The sequence below is a fragment of the Osmia lignaria genome, chromosome 15 (assembly GCF_051020975.1).
Source record: "Osmia lignaria lignaria isolate PbOS001 chromosome 15, iyOsmLign1, whole genome shotgun sequence".
Classification (NCBI taxonomy): Eukaryota; Metazoa; Arthropoda; class Insecta; order Hymenoptera; family Megachilidae; genus Osmia; species Osmia lignaria.
The window spans coordinates 7477817-7497843 of NC_135046.1; the positions used below are offsets into that span (position 1 = coordinate 7477817).

At 43.9% G+C, this 20027-nt stretch overlaps 1 protein-coding gene across 3 annotated transcripts in view; it reads left to right on the forward strand.

Moving 5' to 3' along the window:
- Scgdelta (sarcoglycan delta) overlaps positions 1-20027 on the forward strand; it is a 159207-nt gene that overhangs the window by 50380 nt on the left and 88800 nt on the right. The window contains exon 2 of one of the 3 annotated variants that reach the window (XM_034315076.2): positions 7125-7376. The exons of the other annotated variants lie outside the window; for them this stretch is intronic. The gene's annotated coding sequence lies outside the window, so the exon portion shown is untranslated. The remainder of the gene's footprint in view (positions 1-7124; positions 7377-20027) is intronic. 3 annotated transcript variants of the gene reach the window in all.

Sequence of the window (20027 nt, forward strand, 5' to 3'; positions counted from 1 at the left end):
GGAAGCGAAGATACGGTGAGAAAGGAGAAGGAGGCTTGTCACTTCGTGCTTTCATTACGGTGATGTGTCATTGTGACAAACTTACGTGTATCCGTCTGATACGCGTACTTCTGTATTTGCAATCTACCTGCTATTTTATATTTATACGCTGCTGGCTTGATAATTCATGGAATTTCCGATGAACGGGCGAGAAGAAAAGGTAAACCTTGTTGTTCTAGAAACGAGTCGACCTTTACTTTTTTGCTAATTTCTATTGCATAGTATTAATGAATTAGTAATTGCAAGGAATTTTGATCTTTGCCGAATATAGAAGAATCAACGTCACTTTGTACAACTGTCGCGATGTTATTCCAAGGATATATTTTGGGAAGGGTCAGGAGGCCATCGTTCAGACGACGTTCAATTTCTCAGGAAAACAGCTTCGAGAACGTGCCGGATTATTTTCGACACGAGTGTCGTCATTTGTTCGGATTGTCTTGAAAAGGTCTGCTTTCGTGACGCGGACAGGTTATCCTGGATAACGATATAACAGCCAGCATCGATCGAGTTAATTTAACCGATCTGATTTTACGATCTTGAGATTCTTAATTGGAGAACACCAGTATCCCTGGTTGGATCGTCGGAAATCGAAACTTTGGCCGGCCAGTCTTTGTCCATAGTAATGCTGGTAATTTCGGGAGTTCCTCTTGAGCGGAGAGGAGTATACCGAACGAGCAAGAACTTGGCGGGATTCTAAGCGTGCCGACGCGACGCAGCCGCATTATCTAGCGAAGCGAGTCTAAAGTCTTCGAGATTCAAGACGATTCCTGCTACAGATGACTTAGGGATTTCCACGCGACGCCTTTAGTGTCCGTTAGCCAACCGGTCTACGCTGGTATTTCGATCGATCCTTCATCGAGGGACCCTTCATCCAAATTGGCATCGAATTTCTTGTCCCTGGTCTAGTTTCGTTGTTCACGGTCATGAATCAGGACGCGTTTCTTCGGAAGTTTGCCACCACCGTTTACGCTGATTAACTCGAAGGCTTGTTATTCCGCATGAACGAGCTTCATTTCGGTAGTTATTTAGATTATGGACGGCACCTCCGATTTCGATGATTTTTAAATATGTCGTAGAAATCAACATTTTGAACATTTCGAGATATTTTCGAAAAACTGTCGGATCCATTACATTGAATTCTGCCAATTCCTGTGCGTCCCTTAATTATTCCATAGGTAACGTATTCCACTAAAATATTCTAAAATATGTCTAGCTGTGAGAAGGAAATATTTGTCACGTCCGGTTGGTATTACGTCTGTCGAAAATTTCATAAATAATATAAATATGGAACGACATGGAACCATTGACAATAAAATAACGCGATGATTCCCATTTGATCCATTGTTTCGCGGTGCTACGTAAAATCCAACGACATGGAGATATTCGTTGCCGCAACAAATGTTGCCATCGGATTCGCGGTACGTGATTTCCGAGACAACCCTTCGTCTTCTGCGCTGACTGCTGTTATGACTCGTTTTCCATTACCGTCACACTTTGACCGTAACAGTAGAAATATCTACGTGTAGTCAGGCACCTGTACGTTGATCGAACGCTGAAACCAACGACGTTCACCTTCCGGGACGACCTCGCGTACCAGTCTCACCTCCTCTACGTGCACGTACATGTACACGTATACGAAAAGTTTGCAACGTAGCTTGCTAAACACTCGTTCGAAAGTTTGTCGGCTGCAGGTTGTCGCGATGCGACGAACGTACGCGTCGTCGCGCGAAAGTCAACGAAGCGCGAACAGTCGCGAACCAGTAATACGATCTAACGCGAAAACTTCCGGCAGCGGAGTTTAATCAACAGAGGATCGGGCTTGATCAGGTTGATCGATGCGCTTGCAACCATAGAAGCCGGGGCGCGTTTTCGTTCCCGTTTACAAATTCATTCGCGTAGCCAATAAACGGAGAGAGTACCGCCCTCGTTTATTCTCTTTTCGCCGGTTAGTCGGTCACTACAGCAAAGAATGGTCCTCTGTAGCAAAATTTCTCCTCGAAGAATACATCGGGCACGCGAGGTTCGGTAATTAGGAAACCCAGAAGCGTCTGATTACCACGGAGAATGAGCACGAACCTTCCGCGAGGGAAAGAGAGAAGACTTATGTAAGGGTAAGAGAGACCCGTTGAACCGGGAACAGATTCTGTGCCAGTGAATACGGGCATATAAGAGAGAACGGGGTTGGGATTTGGGATTCTACCCGAAGAGAATACCAATAGCGGTTTTAGCCCGTGCTAGATATCCTGGATGGTAAATTTACGGTCAACGTCCAAGTGTTATTATGTCGACTGTTCGATTGTACGTACAACGGGTGAAAATACGGATTGCAACGAAATTTATAATAGTTCGTATACTACATCGGGCTATTGTTTTGACCCGGACTATCGTTCCGCGTGTCTATTTTTATCATATTTCCTAGCGGCCACTTTACGAGACCGTATTCGTTGTTTCCGTGGTTTCAACGGCCAACGAAAGTTGGATAACTGATGAGGAAACCTTTAGCTGATGTTTTTTTTCGGGGTAGAAATCCATTGGTCGATGTTTTTCTTTCTCTCGTTTCTCTATTTGTTCATTTTCCGATATTCTCTTGGAATGTGCTTTCAATCCATATCGACGGATAACACTGTTTACCATTGAATTGATTACTGTCATCTGTTAGAGATGATTTTTCTCAGAGTAGAATGAAAATTGTGCGCCAACGAGACTGGTGTTTGTTCGTTTCCAAATCGGTGAGTTTAGGAAATTAATGAGCAAACTCGTACTTAATTTCATCGTTTATCGATTTTATTCGTGCTCGCGTACGATTTGTAGGAAATCTCGAAGAAACGCATCAGAAGACGAAGTGAAAATACTGTAAGGGGAGGAGCAGGATCATCCCTGGGGAGAGACGACGAGTCATTTCGTACACAAGACCTTTGAGCCCGGCAGCGAGGATGGATACGAGCGATATATCGGTGCGCCAGTTTACATCGCGATTCGCAAACGATGTGCATTACTTATGCAGAGACGCGTTCCGTCTCTTTGATTTGCTCGGGGTTTTCTTTTTAAAAACGTCGCCATCCACTTTCCGTACGGACCGAGTGATTTTTTTCCTTGCTACCGAGATGATAAAATTTCGTTACACGAGAAACAGGTCCTGTGAAACGATCGAAACCACAAGATACGGCGTTTTAAATCCTCGAAGGCTTGATCGAAAATTGATTTCGATAGACGTTCTGTTCAATTCACAACGCAATTTGTCGCCGTTCCACGGAAAGAAACGTGCGAACGTGCAAAATGCACGCTCTGCGACGATAAATTAGGCGGTTGAATAATATATAAGCGTTCGTGAAGTAATAAAGAGGTATCGCTCTCTCGTGTCAACCCGTTGTCAGTCGATTTCGCGAAAATCGATTATCGATATATCGTTTTGCGACACCCTCTACTTGCTGGACTAACTCTTCATTCCTCTTTGTCGCCGTTTTTTCACCCCCTCCTCGATGCTCTCCTGTTTCTTCTTATTCCTTCCCTTATGCGAATTAACGCAACAATGTTGATGAAAATTTTCCCTTAAAAACATCAGAATACGAGTATTTGGAAAAATGTCAGCGTGTGAGGTGTTCCCGTAGCAAAAAGCACGAGTTTGAGAAGGTGATGTAAGAGTGTGCGATTCGGCAGGTGTAGTTAAAGCTAGACGAAGCACGAATGTAGGAGTGTCGAGGCATTTCGCGGGGTGGAAAAGTACGCAAAAGTTTACTGCTGATAGAGTAGCGCATTCTTCGATTCCGACTTTACGGTCAAACAACGAAGCGACAGTAGCACTCACTGCCGGATCTCCTCGCCACCCTCTTCTAACAGCCCCTACCTCTGTCTCCCGTTGCGCGCGTTTGCCATTTCTCGAATAGTGCCGTTCCTCTGGTGCCATGGCGTCACCGCACCCCAAACAACCGGAGCCAGAAGTCTGTTTCATGATATTCCGATACGCGAAACGAACTGAAAGGAATCGAGGCATTTTTCGTCCGGAAAGAACTGCCAGTCTGTTATTCCTTCCGCCCGTACGACTCACCCCTGACCTATCCGCCTCTCTTTTCATCCCGCACGCTCGTCCGCGGCAAATTTACCGTTCAGTTCGTCGGTTTTGCGGCGTATATCGCGCGAAAATTCCCGACAGTCGACAGAACCCGCCGCGTACCGCTGGAAAACTTGTTCCATCAAACAGTTTTATTCAATTCGCGAAATGGTAACGTCCTATTGCAAAACGTTCTTACACTTTCGAAATAAGAAGGAAAGTTTCTGAATTCGGTATAAAAATTTCGAATAACCGCAAAGTCCAGGAAATGCTTAGATCAGGTTTTCCCTAAATTCATCGAAAATCGAAGGTGTACATAAACACCGATCGATAATTATGCAACCCGTTAATCGTTAATTTTATCGACGAACTGGGCCAAGCTGTGCCAGTTTGGCAACAATTCGACGATCTAAAGCGGGCCATCGTGCCAACAGCTTTACCGTCGAAGCGGAAGTAGTATACACGAAGTCGCGCGTACCGTATGTTGTAACTAATGAAATATTAAGATGACGGCAACGAGGAAGCGCAAAGTACGTCTGATGTAGTTGCACCATTAGCACCGGGACACGTTTAGCGTTTCAATGGGGCCGGTGAGTAGCGTACGCACTTAGCCTCCCTTATAACGCTAAACAATGGCCTGACGAATTTGCCGTGTTTATCGGGAACATCGTTTTGCAAGAAGACAAGACTGATCGGTCCAACTTCATCAATCTTCAATTTCTCTTTCGGATGTACGGCATAGGTATTATCATTTTTTTGTACTCTATACGACGCTTTTAATTGATTTTAAAAAACAGTGGTCGGTTTTTTTTCGCCAACCACCGGAACCTACGCACAAACCAACTTTTCACCCTTCCGTTGTATTGTGTTATTTATTGGATTATCTGGCGCGCGTTATATTTATGAATTTAATATCGAGCCCTGTGTTACGAATAGACTAAAACAAAAAAACCAATTGAAACAGCAACAATGGAAAAATATTGTAGAAAAATAAACGGAAAGAAAAGATGGAAACAATAGAAATAATATACGATAACCAGGATTTGAATTGATCGATGTTAATGAACGATTCGAGTGAATGAGCTTAAAAATTTGAACGCGAACCCGACTAGGGCAACGATTTAGAATAGCTATTCAACGTAAAAAGCTGCAGGATTCCCTCGGCCAACGGACTAAGTCAATAATTGTGCTTCCGTCAATGGCGGTCGGCTGGCATCCGGTTATTCCAGCGACGGGAAAAGTCTGGTCGGACCGCGGGGTGATTAACGCGGTTAATTTGTTGCAATTTGACCCGACTAGCGGCACCCTCGATCCACGACGATCCTCCCTTTCACCCTTTCTACCAGCCCTTCCACATTTCTACCCCTTCCACGCTCGCGCTCACCCTCTGGTTGTGGAGCTTCGAGTCGGACCGTGTGTTCGTAAATAATTTATGAGTCGCAATTGTAATTTCGTATCGGTCGTCGGTGAGCCGGTAAAACGCGCGCCACCAAAGAAGATCGGTCAACTAACAACGATCGAGTTGATCCGATCGGACGTCTCGATTTTCAAGCGTACGATGGCCAGACGTTCGTTCGTTCGTCGGTCGATCGACAGGAAGGAAACGATCGTTCGAAAGACGAAGGCTGATAGACGCAAATGTACGATTAAATCGGGACCGATACCCGGATCGATTAAACGGAGAAGAAAATAATGGAGCTGGAACAACTCTGATGCAACGGATCGGACTCGATTCTATTCAACGTTCAGGGATAATAGATTATCAAGTCGTCGATTCGTAGGGAGAATTTGTCAATCGTGGGTCAACTTGAAATACGACCCTCCTAAGCACTGTGACACCTTTGGGCGTGCTTTTAAATTGGATTTGATTCGTCGTACGAATACAATTGTTTCCCTTTTCGTGACGAGGGTGACGACTAAAGATCGAAAGTTTGTCGTAGTTTCTTCGTGAAAAACTTTCCACGAGATAAAAAATAAGAAACTTTCCTCTCTACGAGTTTTACGCTGAAATATTTATTATCTTTTTATTAGCATCGTCGAGGTTCATCTCGAGGCTGATAGAGGAGGAGCGTGCGACGTAAAAACGTCTCGTTTAATAACGGCGCCGTCGTTGAATATCAAGTACATCCCAGGAACTTCAAATAAATATTTTATGAAACGAAGAAATTCTGCAGTCGGTAGCGAACAATTGGATTCGGTTACCCGCGGACAAATTGACGAAAAGAGAACGGAAGTAGGATCGTCGAGGTCTCTTTAAGCGTTCTTCGACCGAATCATCGATCCAACGTTGGATCTTTAATTGCGAAACGTTAATTCCTGCGTTCTCCGTTAGCTTACGTAGAAACCTCGCCAAATCCTTTGGGAATCTCTTTCCGAGGCTCGGATCGAGCGTAGATTCGAAGTAAATCGTAGGAAAAAGGGGATGTTGGTCGAAAGTAGGAAGGAAAGGTAAAATCTTCTCACGTAGTCGAAAGGAGAAAGAGACAGGATCGTAGAAACGATCGTAAGAAAGGGCCCGAGTTCTCAGGCTCATCTTTGGCATTCCTTTCGTTGAGAATTAACTACCAAAACGTGCCTTCCTCGTTCTTTTATCTTTGCAGCTAAATACCTCGATGTTTCGTTATTAATAAGGAGACCAAACGGCATAATAAATGTACGTGCACTATCTGAAAACGGAATTCGTGGAATCGTTTTCGTAATAAATTTTCATTGCGCAATCTCTCGTATTTAACATCACGCCTTCCGCGTAACGAATACTCCCTCGGCTAGTTGCACTTACGTACTGCAATTTATCAGTTTCCGCTGAAAGTTGGCTCGTTTTTTGCCTAGCTAAGAGAAAACCTAATAGTTTGATTGTATTACCCTTGATATCGTGTAACTTTTGCGAATAAATCTAACCATCCAACTTTAGCGAATGAATTTTCCTTTCAGCCTCGAACGACTAATTTTACTTTTTAATTTAATCTGTAAGCTAACCTGTTGGCGAAACAATACGTGTCTCACAGCTGTTTGTTTTTTTTCTGCTTTTCTCAACCAGTTCTGACTCGCAAACGCCCTTTTGGATGTAAGGGATGATCCTTAACGTGTAACTCGAAACCCCGTGCGTGAGCATAAGGAAGGAGCCGGACGAAGACAGCCACTTAATCCGTTTAATCCGGCTTACGAGAATACCACTGGTTATCGTGAACCCCTCTTCGCATTACTTATACCGACTATCCAGCCGTTTCAAAATTCACTACCAACCGTGTACTTCCGGTCGCTTTTGCGGAACAAGGAACGACGGAACAAGGTAACACGATTCCATGTTCTTTTATCGATCAACCCTTCTCTCACTAGATAGCCGTACACACGCACCATAGCGTAGCGAATCCTCTTTAAATAATGCAACCCCAAATTTCACTCCACCATTGCCGCATGATTATTCGATCATTCAAACGGAATTATCGGCTTTGAATGATCCTTTCTACCACTTTTATCACAATTTTCATCGTCACCTATTATAATATGCAATATTAACTTTGTTAATAGAGCAGGCTTGCCTTTCTTAGGTTAGATATTTTCTACCCTTATGAAACTTAACGGAAACGTTTTACCATTCTCCCCGTAATTATTGCGAAAGTCAATACGTGAACTAATTCGAGCGTGGCTATTTAATGCAAATGGCTGACGGTCCAATATCAGGGGTAAAAGGTGGGCTTCTTTGACCAGCATAGAGGCTACGGAAGTAGACTAGTTTGGAATGGATGAAGGGACGCGATTGGTCGTGGAGCAGAGATCTACAGGTTCATGTGTCGTAAAGCTTGGAGGTTGCAAGCCCGTAAGATAGGCATTAGCATGCATAGGTTGGCTCGACGCATTTAGCAAACTATACCCCTACCCCCAGCATGCCGTTCCCTTCTACGCGTCTTCTTGCCAATGCTGGCCAACTCCTCGGCTTGGTAAGTTCACTAGAACGAGAAGCACAAACCGAGGGTTCAGTTACAATATAGGCTGCACCTCCAGTCAGACAGACTTTCATCGCTTTTGCTCCTTGTCTGACCCGGCTAGACTCTTTACTTACTCGAGTACGCGTACATTTTATGCTTGTACAAGTACGAGCAACGACCGTCATCTCTCTCCTCGCTTCTCTCGCTGGAATATCTGCCGCCTTATTAAAGGTGAAACGTTTTGTCAGAGTTTCAACTACCTAACTCTGTGTTCCTTGGAGAAACGTCAAATCGGGAATCGACTAATTCGTTAATCTATTTCAATTGCAAATTTCACGCTCGTGATTCGAAATTTGTGAAATTTAATAGAGGGTTTCTGTTCAATCGCACAGCGGGAAGAGTTTTTTTTTTTGATCCATTTGAATGGATCCATTTGAGCAGCTCATTTCTTGGCATTAATCACAAGACAATACAGATTTCGTCGATAGAAGCGTATTTTTTTCGTCGATCTGATCGAACAACGGGAGGAATAAAACAGAAGACCGTGCGAACGTTCTGTGGCGATGAATCAAAGTCACCTCGATAAATCAAAAAATTTCTTTTCCCTTTGTTTGCCAGCCGATGCATATCCCACCGGATGTCATCCGTCGAGTTATTCGTGACATCGATCCGTGAATATTCGAACTGGTGGCAAGCACCGGCTCATAAGGCTCGAGGAAATGTAGCCGGGTAACATGTGCGGTATAATCCAAAACTGCTCCCGAAGGTGCCATCTTAACCCAATTTCTACGCTGCCTATCCTTACTTCGGGCTGGTTATTCACTATTTCGGTTCTGCCCTCCTTTATATCCTTACTCCATTCCCTGTGTGCAGCCACGATGTTATTGGGTGGTTGCTGATGTGGCTTTATCCTGCGGTTCGCAAGAACCTTCGACGTTTAACCAGTCTATTATGAATCTTTAATGATTTTAATCTCCTGATGGATATCCATCTACCTGTGTACCCTTTTATTAGAAATCGCATAGTTAAATCTTTGAACGATCGATCAATTTTTCAATTCGCTAGTAATTTTTATAAATAACCGTGTTAACATACTCGAAAAGATCCAAGTAACACGGCTAGTTACCGATGGTGCAAAGTTTTGCGATTGTTACGGGTGAGCATGATATAAGGAATGAGACGTTATTAGGCAGTTATAGGTCCCCGTAGGTGCATAGGTGCGTGTTCTAGCAAGTTGAGACGTGCGGCTAGTGTTCTTACGATAGTGTGTACGTGCTCATTGTGGCCGTATACGTGAAACTAAGCTAGTATGCTAATAACGGCTTGACTCCGAGTGGACCCCATACATAAAATCTCACTTGCATTACGAACTTTGAGGCTGAATAATTTTCCTGTTTACATTTTCCTCGACAATTAACAACCATCTTCTCGCTTCCTTTTACTGCTCGAAATCACAATTCGTTGAAATTTTACACGATTAAGTAATGAAACTTAGAATAGAAACGAAAATTTCGATTAATTTAGATTTGTCCAAGGATATTTTCTTGGAAGAAACGTGCATTCTTAAAATTCCGCAAAATTAAGCGTTTCAAGTTTAGAAGATAATTAGGCGTACAGCTGATTACATAATCCAGTCGCGAGGAAAAGTTGGTCCGCGAGGAACTAGGTTTCCATGTTCCCACGGGTGTTTTTCGAACATGTCACGGTTTCGTGTACCCTCGGGTACACCGCCCCGTGCTTTCCAAAGTTGTCGGGAAACTTTCGAAAATAATTTGTTCGATCGCTTCCTCTGTGTTCCGGTGTTCTGAATCGCGGAATGTGCAACGCGTGGAAAAGTCGCGAACCCCTGGCAACTTTGCTGGCAGTACACGTGTCGAGAACTGCGATTCGGTTTTGTTTATGGCGCGAACTGCTTCCTGCAGCCGTATAACTTCCGTATATTTTCACTTCGCCGTTTACAAATTTTCTTCTACATCGAACGATTGAAACTTTCATTGATACTTTGCAATGGTTTCATCTTATCCGCGGCAATTTAAAAGCGTTAACTAGCTCGTTCCAACATTGAAACTGGAAAACATTGTAGCAATAGAGTGAAACGTCATTTCCAGTCTGTGTTTGCCAATAGAAGTCACCGATAGAAGTGGTTAGCCGTTAATCCAGTCGGGCAAGATGATAGATCGACACGATGATGAATGCGAACGAGCGATCGACGAGAAACGTTCGCGATCGGAAATTGTCACTTCCGTCGGACTAATGCTCTTCCGGCAAAGATAACGCGGCCCGTTACGTAATTCGCCCGGAGAATGATGAAGTTCTCCGCGACTTTTCTCTCCTCGAATAGTCGTTTAACCGTTCGTGATAATTTCCAACGGCACGTTTTATCCGGTTGTCTTGCGCTCTTCGCGTCTACTTCTTCGCGGCAATACATTCGTAATTCTCGTTGCGGCATTAAATATTCATCGGTCCCGTGGATTTTCTAGCCATTCTTGCAGAAGTCCGGTATTTGCGAGGTTACAGCACCTTCGAATCGGAACGGAACATTTCAATTTCCGTTCGACGCTACTAGAAAGACAGTCTATAAATACCGAGGGCTATTAAGACTCGAAAAGACAATTTACATTTTTCTTTATTTTCCATCACGGAGAATTACGAGTGCTTCTTTTCATCTAAAACGACTGTGTAAGTTCCAACGACTGCATCGAGTCCAGCGACTCATTAGCGAAGCGGAAAAATTTCTCGTACACGCGCGAGTTTGCGACTTTCCCTGTTGGAAATCAATGGTACGGGATCGCAGGGGCGAGAAGCTGAAAGGTTACATACACATGGTTAGCAGGTGCTCTTTGACCGATAAACGTTCCGAACGCAAAGCGAAAAAGAAGGGAGAAAGAACGAACACGCATCTCAAGATTCGCAAACATTTCAACAAGCGAGCAAACGTTTTGCAACTCGAACAGGGTAAATTGTTTCTCACCTTTGACGTTGCTGTTATATGGTTAAACAAGAAAGAAAAAAATGAAAGATGGAAACACGAGGGGAGAAAAAAAGAAGCAAGATTTTGCGAGGAGCGTGCATAAGCGGGTAAGTCGGACTCGGTCGTAATTAAGGCAATTACCAGACTCTCGACCGTGGAAGGCAGCCGTGAGCTTAAGTACTTCTCGTATGTGCCACCTACACAACTTACAATGTTGCAATTATGCGAACCAACCGCGCAAACCGCGGCTATTAAAACGTCTGCAATTAGTTTGACACGAGGCGCACGCATCCTCGTGATCGCAATTTATTGAAGAACCACGCTTTTCCCGAAAAAACTTGCCACGAGATCGTTAAATAATTTACCTGTTCTTCGATCAAATTTCCGATGGATGAAATTCCCGTGTAAATATTCAAACACAGAGTATTTTTCACCTTCGATGTCGTTTTATTACCTGAACGGTAAAAACACCAGGTACGGTGGATGGTACAGAGATTCGTGGAAAATGCTCTTTCAAATTCGAATGAAACAAACATTGCCGTGTGAAACAGCGTTAAAAGCGCATTTCGTTTATGCACGAGGACATTGCACTTTTAGTCAATTTAGAACAATACTGGATAATTTTCCTATCTGTGCAATGAGAAATGCATTTGTTTACTTTAACTGAGCACTCTGCGTGGCTGATGCTTATCCAGCGACGACAAACACCGTGGTCGAGGCTTTTCTCATGTCGATCTTTAACGCATTTGCTACCAGTATTATATTATCGTGTTCATTAGCAACGCTCCATTCGTCCATCATAAATGGATGTTCTAAAATGAAATAATATTTTACACCCAGATCACAGATATTTCGAATTTCTAGCGTAATTTCAATAATATTCGCGACTCTGTTTACTTCGTCACACTCTTTGACTAAATTAAATTCTTGGGAACGGTTAATTAGTTTGTATCAAAGGTTCATACGCTCGTAATCACAGGAAATTTGAAACAAAGCCCCGAATGAAAATAAAATAGTATGATTTTCTCTTGTACCACAAATTTCGCCGCACCCTTCGTATTCTCTCTGGTAGCGGACAAAGGGTTAAAATATAGTTGAAAGCTCCGGTTTCTGTTTCGAAACGACGTTCTCTCGCTCCACAGAGAAGAATCGTTAAGTGTTGACCTAGATAAGCGTGGCGGTCGCTAATTGTTCTCCTCGGCCCACCGAAGAACCGGAAATTAATAACGACGATTACAACGGTGGCTGGGTTTCTCTTTAAAAGCGCGTATTCCCCGTAGCTACGTTCGTCCGAATCGGGGATATGAATTCGTAAAATGAATCGCTATTTGTAGCCAGTCCGTGCTAGCGCGGATAACTCGGCTTGCTCGAGGTACAAGGAGCGGAGTCGAGGAGAGGAGAGCCGAGCCGAGAGCCAGTAACGAGGTAATTGCTAAAGTTTATCTCGGCGAAGACAGCAAAAATTAATTACAGGCGAATAGCTCGACGTTCACGCTTCAACGTTGCCTTACTTTCTCCCGTTGTACGTGTTACAATCCAACACCGTCGAGCATTAACTCTTAGCGTTACCGTCACAGCACGGCATCGAGTAGAGTTTGCAAATTTCACGAGAAAAATATTCCCCGCGTAATTTTGTTGCTACGTAACGTTTCGGGTAGATTTTAATTATGCCTGTACTCTGACAACAGATAAATAAGATTTAAACATTTCAACAATGAAAACTACCCTTACTGACTAGAATGGTGTGGAGATTCGTGAGTACGCGGCGTTGTTCACAACGTATCGCGAAGTCGTTTAAGCTTACGCGTCGCGTTAAAGCGTAATCGAGCAGGTTCATCTTGGCGTGGAGTGCAACAGGAATTAATTACAGGTGGGATAACCAACCCCTCGTATATTCCATTACGTTCCCTTTTCTTTGGACGCATTACCTTCCAAACAATTCTCCGACCTGCTCGTTTCCATCTTATCTTTGTCTTGTCTCCACGCGTGCAACTTTCATTGTCTTTGTCCCTGTTGCTACCTCTATGCCGTCTATTTTATCTCCGTTCCTTCTTTCTCTATTTTCTTCTTCGTCTCTTACCCTCTGCCAGTCCAGCCCTCATTTCCTCTTACAGCTTACATGCACCTTTTCGCTTCCCTTTTAGCGGCCTTGCCGGTCCTTCTTTGTACTTCCGTCTCCTGTCGCCGCAGGCATTATTTTCATCGTTTATTTCCGTACAAATAACCGGTAGCTTGACGCGGACGCAAAGGGAAAGCGACGTCAAAACGGGAGGAAAGTTATAAAAGAAGAATGGGAGAGAAAATAGAGAGTGGAGCCGGGTTATACGTAATAATTACGCGCAATTACGCACCCTACGCTCTTCGTGAGAAGATTAACTAGAAGAGGTCGTGACCAAACCCTTGACTTTTCGAAACTACAGATGGTGGGATAATAATTTTGGTATTTTAGAAATTTTCTCTAATTCCGGCCAATTCTGTCGATTGATACCACGGTTATAGCTTTTTCTCTTCCGTTTCCTTTTCGATCGTCCGTTTATCAGTCCATTGTTGCGCGTACGTCAAATCACGCGAGCAATTAACATGGACAATTGGCAATTTGGTTAATCGGGTTGTTATCTCCGGGACGCATAACTGTTTTCAGTTGCCAGTGTACCGACGCGCCCTCCTCCCGTACTAAAAGAGGGTTATAAATTACGTTTCGGTTATGTTCTTGTGACGTAATTGTATTAATTACATTTACTTGCGTTTCAATTACCAGCGGTACAACTAATTATTTCGCGTGCACAGACTGCGGTGGGAGCTGCGTTTAATACCGCGTGCCGAATCGATAATTAAACGTCAGCTGTAACTCCATTGTCGACTTCCGGTTTCGCGCATTCCCTTTATTTATCCGGCCGATCAGCTTTGTTTGTTGGATTATTTTCACCCGCCTCCGGAAAGCGTCGACCGAGAAAGAATCCACAGGTACATCGCTTTCCACCTCGAATATCTGCGCTTTGGGAAGGTGACGCATTTTGATTGCCAATCCGATGTCATCAATTTAGTTATAAATTTCCGAGGAAAGCGGAGTGCCAGATTGCCGCGAAGGAAACGTATAGGCGCAATTTTTCTTTAATTAATCGCGTGACGGGCCAGTAGTCGAAATTTTCTTGCACGATCGACCGTTTCACGACAGGAATTTGCCTCGTTTGCACGAGTTTCAACGTCGCTTTACACGTATTAACTATTCGTTAGCAACGTAGTACGTTTTGTAGCCTCATTAGCGAGCGCTACGTACAAGCGTGCACGCGCGTACGGCATCGAATTACCGAGCACTCGTGCGGCTGTAATACAAATTGCATGAAAACTGCAACTGCAACTGCTAGGCGCCGCGTTTTGCAACTGCCACTTTGTCCGCCGCGACGAAATACCGATGCGAACTCGGTAAACGCCAGCTGCGAATAAGTTAACGACTCTGACACCCAAAAAATTTGCATACCCGCACGATTTTTCGAACTTTCGACCGCCTCGTGGGCTCGAAAAGGGAAGAGGAATTCGTTATTTCTCACGATACAGAAATTATCGCGAGTAATTGAGAGAGAAGAGTTTTAAATTGAAAATGAAGGAATCGCATTCTAAATAATCGGCATTAAATAGACGCAGCGGTCAACGTTAATTCGAATCGATACTGATTCATGTGGAAAAGTGGTTGGTCTTGAAACCCCTTGGCCTCTGAATCATGGATATTCTCGCTTCAAGACTTTCCTTGGCTAAATGATTTAGCTTTTACCTGGAAGAGCAGTAATAGTCCGTAAGTAGTTCGGACGGGCGGGAAAAAGAGTCGCAAAAGGGATGCTGGTGGTACCTATCTCTCGATGGGAAAAGAGCTCTCGCTTTAGAGGAAAACTCGAACCCTCGAGCTCATTTGTGTCCGTCCTATCCTTTGCCTCACTTTCTATCGGAGCTGCCTTGTTGGTAGCACAGAGGTAAGCAAATCCTGGTTCAAAGATTCGAAGGCTTTTGCATATCGAGCGACGCTAAATTTTGGCCCTTTGCTTTCCGAACGTGTAGCTAACACGTAAACGCAACAACCGACGCGATATGAGCGGATGATACGATGCACAGTATGCTCGAAGAAAGTGTTCAACATCTTGCGTATATATTCTATTCATGCACCGATCCTACCGAACAGCCAAGCTTCTTTCCTGTATCATTCTATAATGTTGAGTTTGGTTCAAAGGGCGCAAAGGAAATGTATCGTATATGAAGGATTACCAAGTTTGCGTTTCAAATCTCGAATCTAGATGGATTTCCTCTGATACATTTTATAGAAAATAAGGTTTTGCAAGGTTTTAAAATTCGAAGAATTTTTCTAACATTTATAGAAAAACTTCTCCGTCGAAAACCTATCCCTAATCATAAGATCGTATCAACACATTTCGCTAAGAGATTCAACGCGGTAAGAGAAGCAAGCCGTTTCCGGTAGTTGGCGCAGCAACTTCTGGTTGCGTTAGTACACGAAGAGCAGAACTCAGGCACGAGCCAAGGTGTCGGTTGTTTGGCTAGGGAGGTATTAGGTGCTATCTAACGCCAGCGTGGGGGTTTGTCGAAGAGGCCTGTCTATGTTTCCTCAAAGTATGTATCTTGGGTGCTCTGTGTACGAGGTCGCGTTTGTATGTATTATTCTGTGTACTCGGCCAGAATTCGGCGTGTTGGCCGGCACCCCACGATGTCGTTCGTCAGTGTGCGTGATCGGTGAACGGATATACTCGTACACCTACACTCTCGAACACTTGAAGGCGCACGCGTGTGCTCCAAGGGATGCTAGCAATTTCCCTCGTGGTTGTGTACATCGATAGCGAGCCACAGTAACAGAGCCCTGTTATAGCCAGATCGACTCTGTTCTATACACGTGCACGTACACAAATACAGGGGGATATACAGGGTGCCCGATGAGGAGTTTAACCAATTTCTTCGACATCTTTCTACGATTATTTAAAATAAGAAATCTTATATGTGATGTAAGTTAGAAAATTAGAGAAATTAAATTTTTATTTCATTTTATGGTACATTGATCTATAGGTGGTTAAAATTTGTTGGATTTCATATTGAACACCCTGTATAAAAGCGATAGTAGCAGTGGTTAACCTATCTGGTAGGGCGTGAATAGAGCGTGCCACGGAGGCTACACGATGTCGGACAGAACCTCTTGCTGGCCGACACGAAGGCGAAAGGGGATCGTTGAAAGGGGAAGCAGAATGTAGGAAGACGTCTTGAAAAGCTTGACCCCCGGCGAACAATCGCCTTGAACTCGCTACTGGTCGATGCCCACCGTTCGATGATTGCTTGGATTACATTGAAAGGAGTGCAACAATATTGTGTCGTGGACAAATATTGATAGGGAAAATAGAATTCTTTCATTCTATCCGTTCTTCTTTGCTTAATTCCACACGAATAATTTCTCTTTTATCGTTTATCAACAAGTGATCGATTTATTTATTTCAACTGTTGATTGATTTAATTTTAGTTTAGTTTAGACTATTCTCAATAGCAAACATGTAAAACAAAAAAAAAAGATTCATTCTGAAAATACAACGTCAACAAGTAGGAAAACAGAAGCTTGTTCACTGTAAAAATCCCTAGAGCCACATAAAATCCGTTCACTGTAAAGTGGACAAACGGAAGACAGGGCCAATGGAGGGACGTCGAAATTGGTACGATAGTGACCCCCGCTTTATATTCCGCGTAGCGAACGCTGATGCAAGCCTCGACCCGGTGTGCGATCAGCATCGCTTCTACAAGATTTCCACCCCTATCGAACGAAACTGCGCCGGGCAAACGTAAACCAACTTTGATCCTCGTCACTCTCTCCCTTGTTCACGGCGCGCTGGTTTTATTCACACTCTTGAGGGCTGGCACGGACGGACAGCTGAATCAGACATTGTTATACATGGCCAATGTGGCCAATTGTAAACGTCTTGTCCGAGTAACATCGGCTACACGAAAACCTGCACCTCTGTTCCATTCCACTTTTCAAGTGTAAATTGCTTCGAATTCGAAGAATACCCTGGAACGCGAATCAAAAGGATTGAACTAGATCGAAAGCTTTTGTAGAAACGAAACAATGATGACTCAGTTTTGAACGTTTAAAATTGCAAGAGAATTTGATCACAAAGAAGTTTCACGAACCGGGCAATTATTAATCAAACTTTGTGTTCTTCGTTCGTAAGAAGAATCCGAAACCAATTAACAAGTCTTTATGATGTTACTTATAGTTCGTATAACTCAGCCTTAAAAGAATCATCCACTGTTTTCTTTTTCACGAGCAATTATTAAGAAAAGCTGAAAACTTAGTCGATTAAAGTTTTTGCAAGTCGAATATCAAAAAGTTGGGAAATGAAAGTGGTGAACGATCGGAGAGGTCAATTTTCAATTCGCTGCAGCGGGTTTTGAAGGGAAATCGACACGCGTCAACGTATCCAGCCGCGTAATGCTGATCAGAGATCGAATAACCGCGTTTAGGCGAGCGTCAAATTAATCGCGACGCACCGCGCCGCCTCCTGCCTCACGGAAAATCCATTATACCCTTATTCCGTGGGCCGGTGCACTCGCGTCCCGGAACGGTTAGCGGAAAAAGGAGCGGAACGAGCGCGAAAAACACTCGCGAATAATGCCGCGATGCGAAATGCACGGTTCACCGCGCATAATTACGAGTACACGACACGCCGGGAACCGGGGTTCTGGAATTATTGCGAGACCGAAACGAGCATCGCGTGGATCTGAACGAGAGGGAAGCAAAATTGTGATGAAGAAGACCGTGGATCGAGAGAGTGAAAAATGAAAAGAAGGAGGGAAAACGAAAAACGAGCAACCAGGGAGCCAGGGAAAATAATAATATTCGAGGCTTTTGATTCCCCGAACAATTAGCCAGGGTACTCGAGAGGCCAAACAGTTTAAATCTAATAACAGCGGCTCGACCTCTGCCATCTTATTATCCCTGGCCCGATTTGCTCTCCCCTCTTTTCTGCCCCATTCTCTGTCCTTCGTCCCTGTTTTTCTCTGATAAAAGGGGAGTATGGTAATGCTCTAATGGTCTACACTAAAAATATGTCATTTATCAAATTTACTACAGCGTTTGAAAATAGTAATTTTACTCCACTTTCCTCTATTTCGGGCAAGCGTTTCTCCTTTTAAAGATCTTGATCGCGTAAAGCGTAGATCGAATTATTAAGGCTATTTGAAGAATATGCTTCACGGTTATTTTTACGCGATTAAATTGAAACGGTGCATTAGCGAATGCGAGGGGGGTGCATTTAATGGTGGCTTTGCGACGTTTCGTCCATTGTTCACGGGCCTTTCATATCTCCGTTGTATTTGGCGGTGGATTTATAGCGGCAAGTATAAAAGTCTTCTCTGTAATGACAAGCTGCAAAAAAAAACTCTGGTGGTATCGCGTGATTACGAGAGAGATAAAGTTCTCGTCGATGAAAAAAAAAAAAAAAAAAAAAACCAAAAAAAACACGAAAGACAGGGAGAGAAAAAAAACGGGGTTCGAGGCTAGCGGTGGACAAGGGGGTAAATAAACAAACAAACAAGAAACACGGGGGTGGTTGGAGAAAAAAGATCCGTGCCAATGACAGTTCTGACACGAGATAGTGGATTCGATAATCCGTCGGCTATTGAATGGCGAAAGCTGAAAATAAATACGCGCAGCTTTCCCCGAACGAAAGCTTTGTTGGCCGGCGAACCTCGCCTCGAGTAACACGTACTCTACCCGAAACGTCGAAAAGTCAGAATTAAAAAGAGGCCGTTTGAAATGTTCGTTTCTATTGTTCGGGCGATTCGTCCACGCTAATTTGTCGGTTCTCGTGGTAATGAGTCCGTTTAATTTTCCGATCGCAAACTTTTCATTCGCCATCGAGCGGCGACGAAAGAATGAAACGGAACGCGTTGAAAACAATTTCGTTTCGCGTTGTGCTCCAGTTTCCTTCCGACGTAGCTTCTCGTAAATTTCGAGTCGTGTAGGAAAAATGTCGGAATTAAAACCGCCGTTACGATGAAAAACTCTTGCTCGTACACCGAGACGATCAAAATATCTCTCGTTAAATCGTTGATCGTTCTTCAGGCACAACTCTCTTCTGCACTTTGAAAAGTTGAAGAAACCGAGGCTAGGTAGAAACCGCTCGTGCAATCGGTTCTCTCGTTTAAAACTGAAGTTCCGCCATTCTTCGAATGGAACTTGAACGTTTCACGATCACCGTTCTACTCTTTATTGCCAAAACTACGCTCAAACGTAGGAAGACATGTGGAAACAATTTATTTTCAAATCTGTGTTCTCGTTGATAAATGCGTTAACAAGCGTATAAATTATAAATGGTAAAGGTAAGAACGTGTTAATTAGCAGAAATCAGCACATCGGTAAAGTGATAAACGTCGAAAGTATGCGTCCCGGGATGATATGACGATGATGAATACGGTGCTGATCTTCGCGGATGATGGTTCTCTCTAAGTTGAAGAGTAATCGTTCGTGACGTTTCGAGGGCGGTTAAAGGGTGGTTCGCGGCAGAGGAGAGTGAGAAATTAGGGAAGGTTTAACAGTGGCCACAGCGTGGCGGACCAGGCTTTAAGTGATCATGGATTAGCTGCAGCAAGAGGAAATGTAGCAGCGAGGGGGTTGGCAGTGGCGGGAAGCAGTGCTTGGCAAAACCATGCGCCAGCCAACTAATTACTATGGCACGGGCCACCGACGGGCGGTTAGAGAGCGGGTCCGCCAGCTTCAGTCGTGATCGTTACGGCCATCCGGCCACGGAGGGTGAAATTCCCGGCGTTTGCCAGCTCGCCAACGAACGAAGTCAATGATGGTGTACTTGCGCTCGTTACGGCATCTACCTAATGGAAGAAGTTTAAATCGGCGTTACGACTTGCCTACCAGCCAATCAATTCTTGCCTCGGCTATTCTACTCCGAGTATATTGGTAGAAAGAAACGTTCCGCTTGTAAAAGTAGAATTTCTCCTTATTATCAGACACCGCCAGTCTCGACCTATGATTTGAGAAAAATGTTAA